Genomic DNA, 12,975 nt, shown 5'->3' on the forward strand with positions numbered 1-12,975 from the left:
CCTGGTGCCCATTGTTAGCAAGGTTTGTACGGATACTGCCACTTTGGAGAATTACTGAGGGTCGTTAGTGTGGCAGGTCCATAGTAGAAGGTAAAGGTGGAGGTTATTCTTAGTAAGCTAGGCGGAGAGTGTTCATGCTGGTTCCCATGGGTGTCCGTGTACCTAGGCTGGGGGTGGGGAAAAGAAGTGGTGCCCACCAGGTCTTTTGTTCTTGGGGAAGTCTCCTAAAGATTCCTGCCCCTCCAGCACATGTTCTGAGATTAGTAAATAAATCTCCTTCTCATATATGTCAGATGTTTTTTCAAACTGGTGCTCCTATGATGTATCTCAGCATAGCTGTTTGTTATGCTATCTCTTTAAAGCAGGGACTCAGTTTCCTATCCCTTTCTGGCTCTCCTGGAGTCAAGCTGCTGATTTTTAAAGTTCCAGGTATTAGGCCCCACTGATTATAAAAACTCGAGAATTTAAGCCCCTCTCGTTTTCCTTTTTTTTTTAAGTTTATTTATTTTTGCAAGAGACAGAGACAGCATCAGTGGGGGAGGGACAGAGAGAGAAGGAGAGAGAGAATTCCAAGCAGCCTCCATGTTGCCAGTGTAGAACCCCATGTGGGGCCTGAACTCAGGAAACCATAAGATCATGACCTGATCTGAAACCAGCAGTCAGCCACTTAACAGACTAAGCCACCCAGGTGCCCTGCCTCTCTTGTTTTCAAAGCCAAATGTTATATGTATTTGTCTTCCCAGGGCAGACCCCCTGTTCATGAAGTGCTAATGTGGTGTCTGCTCCTGTCCTTATTCTGTGCTTGTGGTGGCTCTCCCTCCACCTAACAGTCTTGAGGGTCAGTTTGGTTCCCTACCATGTCTCTGCCCTCTCTACCATTTTTCATGTGGCCTCTTCTCTACAATTAGCTGTGGAGATTATGTTTTGCCAGTCTTGGGTCATTTTCTGGATAATTTACATTGTATGTGGGTGTTATGTAGGCATATTCCTGGGAGGAGGGCAGTTAGGATCTTCCCACTCCACCATCTTCCCCAGAAGTCTCCAGAGAACACATTTGAAAGATCAAGAATGTGCAACATTGATGTATTTATTCTAGTTGCCTTCTGGGGCCCAACATGAGCCATAGTTAACTATATTAAACATAAATGATTTCTCAAACATTAGATAGGTTTGATTGCAATAAAGATGACCTGGTTTGTACCGGGCTACAGGGTAGTTTCAAGTAAGTTGTGAGACTCCATTGTTCAATGGTTGTGGGTGGAAGGTAGGAGTACAGAAGTGGTGGTGTATGATGTGTGAGAATGTGTTTGAATCTGTGTGATGGAGTGAACAATGAGGAAATTTTTTTGTGTTTACAACTTAATGCTTGGTATCTTCACTGTCTTCCTTCCCTACTATTTTCTAAGATATCTGGAAAGATCTGCTAGCGAGTCATTTTTATGTTGGGTTGAGGATGCAAAGAGAAGCATTCCAAAAGCCAGGTGGTTTGCAACAATGATAATAAGAAGTACAAACAAGGAACTAATCTATGTTACTTCACATCTTGGTTAAGTGCGTTAAACAGTGTATACTACCAATTTCTTGCACAAAATTTTAAGGAAGTCATTTGCCTAACACACAGCTCTTTGTAATCTTTCAAAAAAATTGCATCATTCTCTCCCTACATTTAGTGTAACAGACTTAAGTTATTTACTCTTTATTTCACTTTTTTTTTACTTCAAAATGGCCCATATATTTGGTTTGAAAATTCATATAATACTTTCAGGTTAATGATTAAACAAAACAAACAAAAAACAAAACAAAAAACAAACAAAAAAACACAGAAAAACCTCTCTTCTCCCCAACTCCCTCTGTTTGCATTTCCCAGAGGCAGCCACTATCAACACTTTTAGTTGTGCAATTTCATAATTATCTCCATATCTCCAAATGACATACGTATATTACTATTTTTAATTGTTTTTTTTAATACTTATTCACCCTCTATAATCCATAATGCCTCAAGTCACATACAGTTCCCTTTTTTCCATATAGGTATAACATAATTTGGAGTTAGGTTAATAATTATTACATTACTGCAATTTTTTTTTAATTTTTTTTAATATTTTATTTTTGTGAGAGAGACAGAGACAGAGACAGAGATTGAGCAGGGGTGGGGCAGAGAGAGAGATACACAGAATCCTAAGCATGCTCCAGGCTCTGAGCTGTCAGCACAGAGCCCGACATGGGGCTCAAACTCACAAACCATGAGATCATGACCTGAGCCAAAGTCAGACGTTTAACTGACGGAGCCACCCAGGCGCCCAGCATTAATGTAATGTTTAGTGTTTGCATAATTTTGACTCTGTAGCTACTCACTGTTGAGCCATATAGTCTACTTGAATTCCATTTCCTGTTTTGGTCTATCAGAAAGCTTGCTGCTTCTCTTTTCCCATTGCTAGCATCCATTTCAGCTTTGTCCCACCTGCTGAGTAACTTACCACTGTTCCCCTGATTTCTAGTTTAAAATACTATTCCTTTCATTAATAATAACTATTATTATTAATGTTTATTTTTATTATCTTTATGTGTATTTATATATTAATATTAACATATGTATTTATATCATATTGATTATATATTAATAATATGGCATTTGTTCATATTAATTCATCTATTTAATTTATAAGTTTTTATATATTTTTAAATTTATATATAATTATAATTTATAAGTTTTAAATATTATATATTAACTTATCAACATCATTGATTAATAACAATAATAGCTTATTTTCTGGGTACTTTTTTTAATGTCCTTTGCTAAAATAATCATTTTTATCGGATTACTCTTGTTTTTTTTTTTTAAGTAATTTCTATCCCCAACATGGGGCTCAAATTCATGACCCTGAGATCAAAAGTTTCATGCTTTATCGACTGAACCAGCCAGGCACCCCTCTATTTACTCTTGTTGTCATAGTTTTAGAACCAAAATGGCCACATGAATTTCATATCCCACATTTAAACAGAAACTCTTGTGTCTTTCTATGTCAGTTTGTCAGTTCTACATTTGGTACTTCCTTGTTCATTGTGTGGTGCTTTGGCTTCTGTTTACTCCCTTAAAGAAGGTAGAGTAAGTGCCTAGAACATGTTTACATTTGTAAATTTAACTATATATTATTAGTTGATAATATAATGATTATTATAGCTAATGAAAATGAAAACTATCCATACTGCAGTGAATGGCAAGATTTCATTCTTTTTTATGGCTGAATAATTTTCCATTGCATATAGATACCATATTTAACACCGTATGTTAACTCTACTGGAATTAAAATAAAACAATAAAACAATGGCAATAGAAACCAAGCAAGAAAATGAAAAGCCATACAAAGAGTAGTTCTTGAATTAACTGAAAAAGTATAATATCTATATATCTATATCTATATATCTTAATTTGAAAATTAGGGAAAAGAGTTATTGTTTCTATTTAATTGGTATTAACTATATGACAGGTACTATGTTCAACACTTTATACAATTATCTTATTCAGTTTTTATTTTTATTTATTTATTTATTTTTTATTTTTTTTTAATGTTTATTTATTTTTGAGACAGAGAGAGACAGAGCATGAACGGGGGAGGGTCAGAGAGAGGGAGACACAGAATCCGAAACAGGCTCCAGGCTCCGAGCTGTCAACACAGAGCCCCAGGTGGGGCTTGAACTCACGGACCGCAAGATCATGACCCGAGCCGAAGTCGGCCGCCCAACCGACTGAGCCACCCAGGCGCCCCTTATTCAGTTTTTATAATAACTTAGCGATACTCTTTATTTTCTTTTTCTTCCTTTCTTTCTTCCTTCCTTTCTTTCTTTCTTTCAAAAGAGCACAAGTAGGGGAGAAGGACAGAGGGAGAGAGCGAGAGAGAGAGAGAGAGACTCCTAAGCAGTGCAGAGCCTGATGCAGGGCTCAATATCATAATCTGGGATCATGACATGAGCTGAAACCAAAGAGTTGATTGCTTAACCAACAGAGCCACCCAGGCATCCTGCAATATACTTTATTTTATAGATAAGGAAACAAAATAATTAAAGAAAAAACTTGCCCAGTAGCAGAATTGGTTAAAATCCAACTAGTACTCTATTATACCATGTTATAATAGGATGATAGTGATTAAGCAAAGTAAAGGTTGAAGAAAGTGTAAATTGATATAATCCCTATGGAATCCCTATGGAAAATTTTGAGAAAGAGAGTGTATGTGCATGATCAGGGGAGGGGCAGAGAGAGAGAGAATCCCAAGCAGGACCATTAGCACAGAACCCAAATTGGGGCTCAATGTCTCAAGATGTGAGATCATGACCTGAGCCGAAATGAAGAGTGGCATAATTAACCAACTAAGCCACCCAAGCACCCTAGGAATTCCATTTTTGAAAATTGATTCTACAATCTAGGTATACACATATGAACTGATGTAGAATCAGTTGTAATAACAATTGACAGCATGTGTTGGCATATTACGCAGATGAAAAAATAGACACTCTTTATATGCTAATATGAAAAGATCTTTGTTAACTTAGTAAGATGTATGAAGCAATGGAAACAAATAGGAAAAGAATGCTATTTTTACAATTGTGTTAACGGGGATACAAACTTACTCAAATGCAATTATGTTTTCCTAGGTGAGCTTTAGCAAGATAAGAAATTAGTAATATTGGACATATTTAGGTGGTAGGGCTGAGAAATGGATGGATGTGTGGAAAGTATAAAATTGTGACCTTATGAAATGTAGCTTTATATATGTAAAAAAATTTAGCCAGGTGAGTATGTCTCATGTTCAAAATATATTAAAGACACTGTTCCAGTTTTTGATAATTCACATGGAAACAATAACTATGGTTCCAAACAAAACCATATACTAAGAGTATATGTATATGCCTGAGGATGCATGTAATTCATATATTTCCTAAAATTATTTAAATACTATTAAAATAAAAAATATTAAAAGTATTTATTTTTAGGAAGACTTAGGGATATCCCAACAAGAGAAGGAAGGGGGGAAATAACCTGAATTGGGAAATGGGTGTTAGGAATCATTCTTCTTCCCAACTTCATCTACATCAGTGCTGTTCTCATGGCATGTTAGGTATACCATGTTTAGTAGTCCATCAGAGAAAGGAGTTCTCTGAACCAGTTTCTACATAGCTAACACGGGACCAATTTGAAGTGTTCAACACCCCATCACCTAAGATTTAAAGCTACAATCGATGAATTGACCAACCATATATGTGTCCAAAGGTTGGGGCTTCTTGAACAAATAAGGTGTAACAGCAGACACATCAAACTGGAAAGTGGTATGTCTATCATTCTGATGTTTCTCCCCCTGCCTTGATCACCTTGTCCATTGACATCTGCTGCCTTCATTCAGACACGTACATCTGCAGTATCAGACCTACTTTCACATCTATACATAGGTTTCTTTTAAAATAGGAAGCTCAAGATTACACAAACTATAAGCATTCAAATAGGTTTTTCTTTTTTTTTTTCATGTTTACTTATTTATTTTGAGAGAGAGAGAGAGAGAACACAAGCAGGAATAGGTAGAGAGAGGGGGCGGCAGTGGGGAGAGAATCTCAAGGAGACTCAATTCTGTCAGTGCAGAGCCCAGCACAGGGCTCGATCTACAAACCATGAGATCATGACCTGAGCTGAAATCAAGAGCAGGACGTTTAATGACTGAGCCACCCAGGCACCCTTCAAATAGGATTTTCATAATTACTATCCTTGAATAGAACTTATCACACCTGAGGTGGTTTGCTATTATCTTGACTATGATGATTGATAAGTGTAATATTGATTCCAGGTTGTGCTTCATATTAAGTCTTTGAAGTCTTTTGATTCTATATTAGGGTTTTGATTTTGTAGCAAAATTGCCTGCCTATTGGACTTATTCATTTTTAGATCAACCTGATAAAAACTGCATTTATGACTAAAAACTTCAATGATATAAATCCTTTGGTGTTCTTATTCTTACATAAGTGACTTTCCCATCCAGGTAATTAAAGAGAAATACACTGGAGCAGAATTATGTGCACAATTTTTCTTAGGTTGTCCAGATTTTAGTGTGTAAGTTTTTATAAGGTGGAATTTCATGTTTCATTTATTCCTTATAGCAACAAGTTAAGGAGACATAATATTTTAAAAATATGCGGTAAACCCTCCAGAAATCTCTCTACTATTCCGTTCTAGAGATATGATGGTATCTTACTTGCACAAATAGTTCAAATGTCCAGAGATCTGGCTAGACTTTCATTCTTTCCTTTCATATAAAAAAAAATGCTAGATTATATTCCCTCAAACATACATGTACTTTATGGATGGATTAATTTTAACTTTATAATAATTTGGCTGCCTACTTTAGAACATGTCCCCCCTAAAAGAAGTGATCTTATTGTATACATTGTGGCATTTTGCCTGATTCAGGCATATTTATCAGAGACCATAAGCTCTTATGACCTACCCATCGTTAGAGGGCATCCAGGTCCCAACACAGCCTTTTGTTTCCAGGATCATAACTCAACAACTTTGTGTCATATGGGGTTTTAAGACTTGTATAAGCAATTAGAAGAAACAATTTCTATTCAGTATTTTGTGGACATACGTGTTCTTATATTGTTGAAAATGTTACACAGAGGCATTGCCTCAAAAAACAAACTACATATTAATAGTCAAAACTCTGTCAGAAGTGCAATATGGCCTCTTTTTTATGACCTGCAGATGAAATTCCAAAGTGTATAAACTTTTATACAACTGTAGTTAACATCACAGTCTGTGCCTATGAAACTCTATACCAAAGACCAAAGAAAAGAGAGCTAAATGATAGACACATATAATTTTTTACTTAATCTTAAAACATACAATTCATTAGCTAGTTTAGATGTTTAATTTTATTATATCTAGATCGTTGCCAAGCCATCTGTAGTTATGAGTCCTAGTTGATTGGTTTTCACAGAAACTTTCTTGTTTACAGGCAGGTGCTGTTCACTTTTGCCTACTTATTTGATTGTGCAGCTCTCAGTACAATCTGAGCTTCCCCTGGAAAGAGTCTCCACTATTAGAAGATGATTATTGCTTTAGTCAGTTATTCAGACTCTCCTGAAATCAGTTGTTATGGGGAGAGGAGTGGGTGGAAGATAGATTGACTCAAAGGAACTCTTTAAGGAAAATGTTGAAGCAGTTTTCAGTGGGAAAAGGGGGAAATAATTGCAAAGAAATTCTTTCTGGAAAAGATCAATAGCCAGAAAATTACCCTTTGAACTTATTGTCATAGGGAATCTATTAAATAATATTTTCTCTCCAGAAGACTAATTTTTAAATTGTCTATTGTAGTGTAACTTTTTCATACAACTAAAAACAAGCAAGCCCACAAAACACCATGCCAAAAAAAGAAGAAACAGTGGTTTTCTTGCTTTTTGGAAAAAATACACACACACATACACACACACACACACCCCCTCATGGGAAAAAAATGAAGTCCCCTCTATTTCATTGAGAATAGTTAAGGTTTAATCTTACACACTGTACTTATATTTACATAAATAGAAGAATGAATTAAGGAGAAGATAATATGAAATAGAGGAAATTATAAAGTGTAGCAAAAAGTTGCTATATACTACTTACATTTTAACAGCAAGAGTTAAGAAATCTAGAAATACTGTAGTCACCAGTGAGTGTATTTTGGCAATTTCAGGCATCTAAGTATACATATTTAAAAAACAGATCTTGGGAGGTACCTGAATGACTCAGTTGGTTAAGCGTCCACCTTCGACTCAGGTCATGGTGGTGGGGGTGCATCTGGGTGGCTCAGTCAGTTAAGCATCCGACTTCGGCTCAGGTCATTATCTCGCAGTTCATATATTCGAGCCCATTGTTGGACTATGTGCTGACAGCTCTGAGCCTGGAGCCTGCTTTGGATTCTGTCTGTCTGTCTCTCTCTCTCTCAAAAATAAAATAAAACATTAAAAAAAATAGATCTTGGGGTGCCTGGGTGGTTCAGTCAGTTGAGTGTCTGACTCTTGGTTTCAGCTCAGGTCATGATCTCATGGTTTGTTAGTTCGAGTCTCATGTCAGGCACTGTGCTGATAGCTCGGGGCCTGGAGCCTGCTTTGGATTCTATGTCTCCTTCTCTCTCTCTGCCCCTCCCCTGCTTGCTCTCCCTGTGACTCTCTCAAAACAAATAAATAAACTTAAAAATTTAAAAAAAATAAATAAAAAGCAGATCTTTATTTCTCAGTGTCTTAGCAAGCTCCTGACATGGAGCCTGATGTGGGGCTCAATTTTATGACCCTAAGATCATGACCTGAGCTGAAATCAAGAGTCTGGCACTCAACCAACTGAGCCACCCAGGTGCCCCAGTTTCTCAGTGTCCTTAAACTCAGCTTTATTGAGGTTTACGTTACATACAATAAAATTCACTAATGTTAACTGCACATTTTGATTAGTATTGAGAAATGTACAGTGTTGTGTATTCTCAGTTGAAATCATGATATAGACCATTTCCTTTAACCTAAGAGTGGCTTTTGTATGCCCTTCCCTCACTCCTAGTTCCTGGCAACCACTGATCTTTCTGTCACTCTGGGTTTTTCCCTTCCTAGAATTTCACGTAAATGGAATAAGACAGCATATTTTGATTTTTGGCTATCCTCTTTCAAATAGCATAATGCTTTATAGATTCAGTTGTGTTGTTCCATGTATTATGTTTGGAATGTTTAATTCCTGAAAGGTATTCCACTATATGGATATACCACAAATTATTTATCAACTTATCTAGTTGATGAACATCTGATTTTTTTCTAGTACATTGGATATTACAAATAAAGCATCTATGAACATCCACATACAAATCTTTTTGTGATCGTATGTTTTCATTTTTCTTGTTTAAATACTCAGAAGCGAAATTACTGGATCATATGGTAAGTGTATATTTATAAGAAACTAGTTTTTTTGCCAAAGTGGCTAAGCCATTTTGCATTTCCACCAGCAGTGTCTGAGCATCCCTGTTCCTCCACATTTTCACTGATATCCTATGTAGGTCTAGAACAGTGCACTCTTTTAACCATGAACCACAGTGAGAATTTCATTTGACTTTACAGACCATGATGCACACACATAACTGAAACATGTTTTAGGAAACAATACTTTGGTTTACTACAAAAGCAGTCTGAATTCTATTTTCTATTCTCTTATACCTCTTTTATATCTTGCTAAACACGGGGCGCCTGGGTGGCGCAGTCGGTTAAGCGTCCGACTTCAGCCAGGTCACGATCTCGCGGTCTGTGAGTTCGAGCCCCACGTCGGGCTCTGGGCTGATGGCTCAGAGCCTGGAGCCTGTTTCCGATTCTGTGTCTCCCTCTCTCTCTGCTCCTCCCCCGTTCATGCTCTGTCTCTCTCTGTCCCAAAAATAAATAAACGTTGAAAAAAAAAATTTATATCTTGCTAAACAATAAAAATGCATGACTTAAATATTAAACTAGTGTAGAAATTACTAATACTTTGACCAATGGTTTAAATAACATAGCTCATAGGGACACCTGGGTGGTTCAGTTTGTTAAGCGTCTGACTCTTGGTTTTGACTCAGGTCATGTCAGACTAGAGCCTGGTTGGGATTCTTTCTCTCCCTCTCTCTCTCCTCCTCCCCCCCCCCCCCACACACTCTCTCTCTCTCCCTCAAAAAAACAAAAAAAGCTTTAAATCACATAGCTCATAATTTGGACACACTAATACATACTCACACAAATATCTAATTTTAGGATTTTGGTTTATTTTTATACTGAGGCTATAAATAATATAAATGACTTTCTCTACCAAGGATCACTTGTTTCAAATTAGAAGCGAAAGCTGAATGAAGAGTTAGTCTGGGTTTGGGGTTTTCCCAAATAGATGAGATTGACATAAAACAAGGCAGGGATTGACAGACGGTGGTGGAACTTTAAATTAAATTGGGCTGGTCTGTTAGTGCTAACAAGCCTGTGCCAGAAGATGGACCACATTGGCCACAGTTTAGAGCCATGATGCAGCCATCACCCTCAGCCACCAAAGTGACTTTTCAAACTATTCACCTTTTCAAATTATTTTGCATCAGAACCTGTGTCAATAAAAGGATGGGTTTAGGGAAAAAAAATGTTATTTCAATGGTTAAACATTTATTTAGAAAAAAGATTGAAATTGTTATCTAAAACTACTAGGCTTAACCATTTTAATTATTTATACATTATCCTTAATCTGTTTTTCATGTTTGTTCAGGAATTAGCTATAATGAGGTGATCAGTGATTGAAACTCAAGAGGCTAATAGATCTTAAATGAGGTTGTACTAGAATGATATTCAATTTTAAGATAGTGGATTCATAAAAGGAGAAAAAATAAAATTATTTTTCTCTGTAACTCATGAATTTCATTTCATTTTTAGGAACTTTGCACAGACCTCTGCTTTTTCCCCTAAAATTTACCAACATTGTTTCTTCCACCAATGAGTATTCAGCTAAAAACTGAGCTTTTAAAGGTCTTATATTAGAGGAAATGGTGTAAAGTTGCAGAAATCGTTAGTACACTGATTCAACATTTCAGATTAGCAGAGGAACATGGTCCAAGGTCACTGAATAAATTACACCATATCACAAAATGAAAATTACACCCTGACATAGTATGATTTTAATAAAAAATGAAAATGGGATTTATGACCCCCTTTCTTCAGGCCACTAATGTTCATTGCCAAAAGATGAATCCCTTCTGTGACATTAAATGTGCGATGGGCTACAGAAAATGTTGTGGACTAATTCACTTGCCAAGAAAAGAGGCAAAGTGTATACATGCATGTATTTTTATACCCATCTGCTATCACGGTGAAGCCAAATATATTTGAGGCAAACAAGTCGGGCCAAATAAGTTCATTTTTCTCCAGTACAGTAATGGAAACCTAATGAATAAGTGAGATGCAGGTCTACCAGAATTAACAGAAGGAGAGTAACAATGCTGGTTAGAAAGAACTGACAGCCATGTGAACTGAACCACGGAAAAATAATTTAATGTAGCCCTTCTAGGAATCAGTGATAGGCCATGGTCAGTCTGGAGGGACATGTACTGAGTTTCTAATAAGATGCATCTAAGTATATTAATAAATACTGTCAGTAACAACTCATAGAATCAAATAAAGGAATATCAAAAGCATAATTTAAAGATGGAACAAGTATAAGGGCACTGTAACACGATGTGAGTTTGGATCAGCATACGTTATACCCTGATTAAATTTGAGAAATTGGTTAAAACCAATACAATGAAATTCATCTCATACGAATATAAAATAGCTTGGTGATGGCAGGTCTTAACAGATGCCTTCATTCAGAATGACAAAAACTGAGACAGACTGTGTAGGATGGTTGGATGCATAGATTAATGAAACTGTTATTAAGATAATATATTACTAAATATGTCATGGATGGACAGGTCCTCTGACAGTATTTTTATTTTGTCCCAAAAAGAAAACACTAGTTTACAAACTAAACTGTCTAGATGCTGCTCATCAATTGTTTTATTAAAACCCCTATAGACAAAACAAGACACGGCAAAGCACAATTACCAAAGAACAGCCTTCTACCAAAGCACCCTTTGCATTTTATAGGATAATGTTTTTAATACAATGGTTGCTTGGTACTGCTCCATCATTATAACTCCTGTTTAGACTGTTTGGTGCCACCCCCTTGAACCTTCCATCTTTATCTCTGTCTCCATTTCCAGCCTACTTATTTTCTGAAGCCCCTATATACAATCTCCTGTTTCTACAGTTTGCTCAAATATTTTCCTTTAAAGACAATAAAAATGTCCCTCGTATCTATGCAGTGACTCCTCAGACTTTATTTTCCTTTGAACGTGTGGCATCAGTGACCCTCTGCCTCTCCTTTAACATGCTTTTCTCTTTTGCCTTCTTCATGCATTCCTTTCTCCTTTCTCTTCCCAACTCTGATTCTTCCTTGTCTCTTTTTCAAGAGCCCCTTCTTTTCTTCTACCTACTAACAGTGCAGTTTCCCAAATCTGTGTCCTGAATACACTCTCCTCTATACACTAAGTCTACTAATGCATTTACTCTTCATGGATACAACTAATATCCTGTCATTATCTAATCCTTCAGTCTACATCTCCAGCCTTGAACTTTTACCATAGTCCTCACTTAGCTACTTCTTTCACTTGCTTAAAATATATGTTTATTTGAATTTCCATATTCCAAATTTAACACTTTCCCTGGGAGCAGGATTACATTTGTAATCATTTTCTTACTTGTTTATATTAATAGAGCCACTGTGCTCCCTCTCTGCTAGATTTTGACTCTTTCATTTTCCATTTCCCTCATTGATTTCTATCAAATCCCTCAGATTAGATCACACCTCTCCAGGTTCTTTGTGGTCCCTATGCTCCATGCACTTCTTATACAGAGCTAATTCCTGGGAAGGCTTTCTACATGGTCTCAGTGCCTTAACTATGTCCAGCCCCCATCCAGCCTGCACTCTGCTGTCCCCACAAATCTCAATACACAACTTCCATCCTATCACTTTTCTGATTAAGAACTTTACATGGTTTCTCAAAGCCCAATGCATCAAATCAAAGCTCCTCTGACTATAGTTCAGTCTCTCACAGATTGTCCTCTGGTTACCAGAACAATTTAATTCCCCACTCATTTCCAGTGTAGAGTGCCTGCTATAGTTACAGCATCTTCATGCGTATTCCCACTTTGTGTATTAATTATGATGCTTTCCACATCAGACATAGCAACACTTGAATTTCAGACCAAGATTTACTTATAATTATCTGATAGCCTGTGATTTATCCCAAAAATGTAAGCTCTTTCTTTGTTTCAAAAGAAACAAAGGGTGAATGATGCTCAGTTCCATCGACATTTTTTCCCTTTAATTTTGCCTTACTAAAAGTCACTACAAAATGGTCAAGCTATTCAGAGTTA

This window comes from Lynx canadensis, chromosome C2 (genome assembly GCF_007474595.2).
Source record: "Lynx canadensis isolate LIC74 chromosome C2, mLynCan4.pri.v2, whole genome shotgun sequence".
NCBI classification, from domain to species: Eukaryota; Metazoa; Chordata; class Mammalia; order Carnivora; family Felidae; genus Lynx; species Lynx canadensis.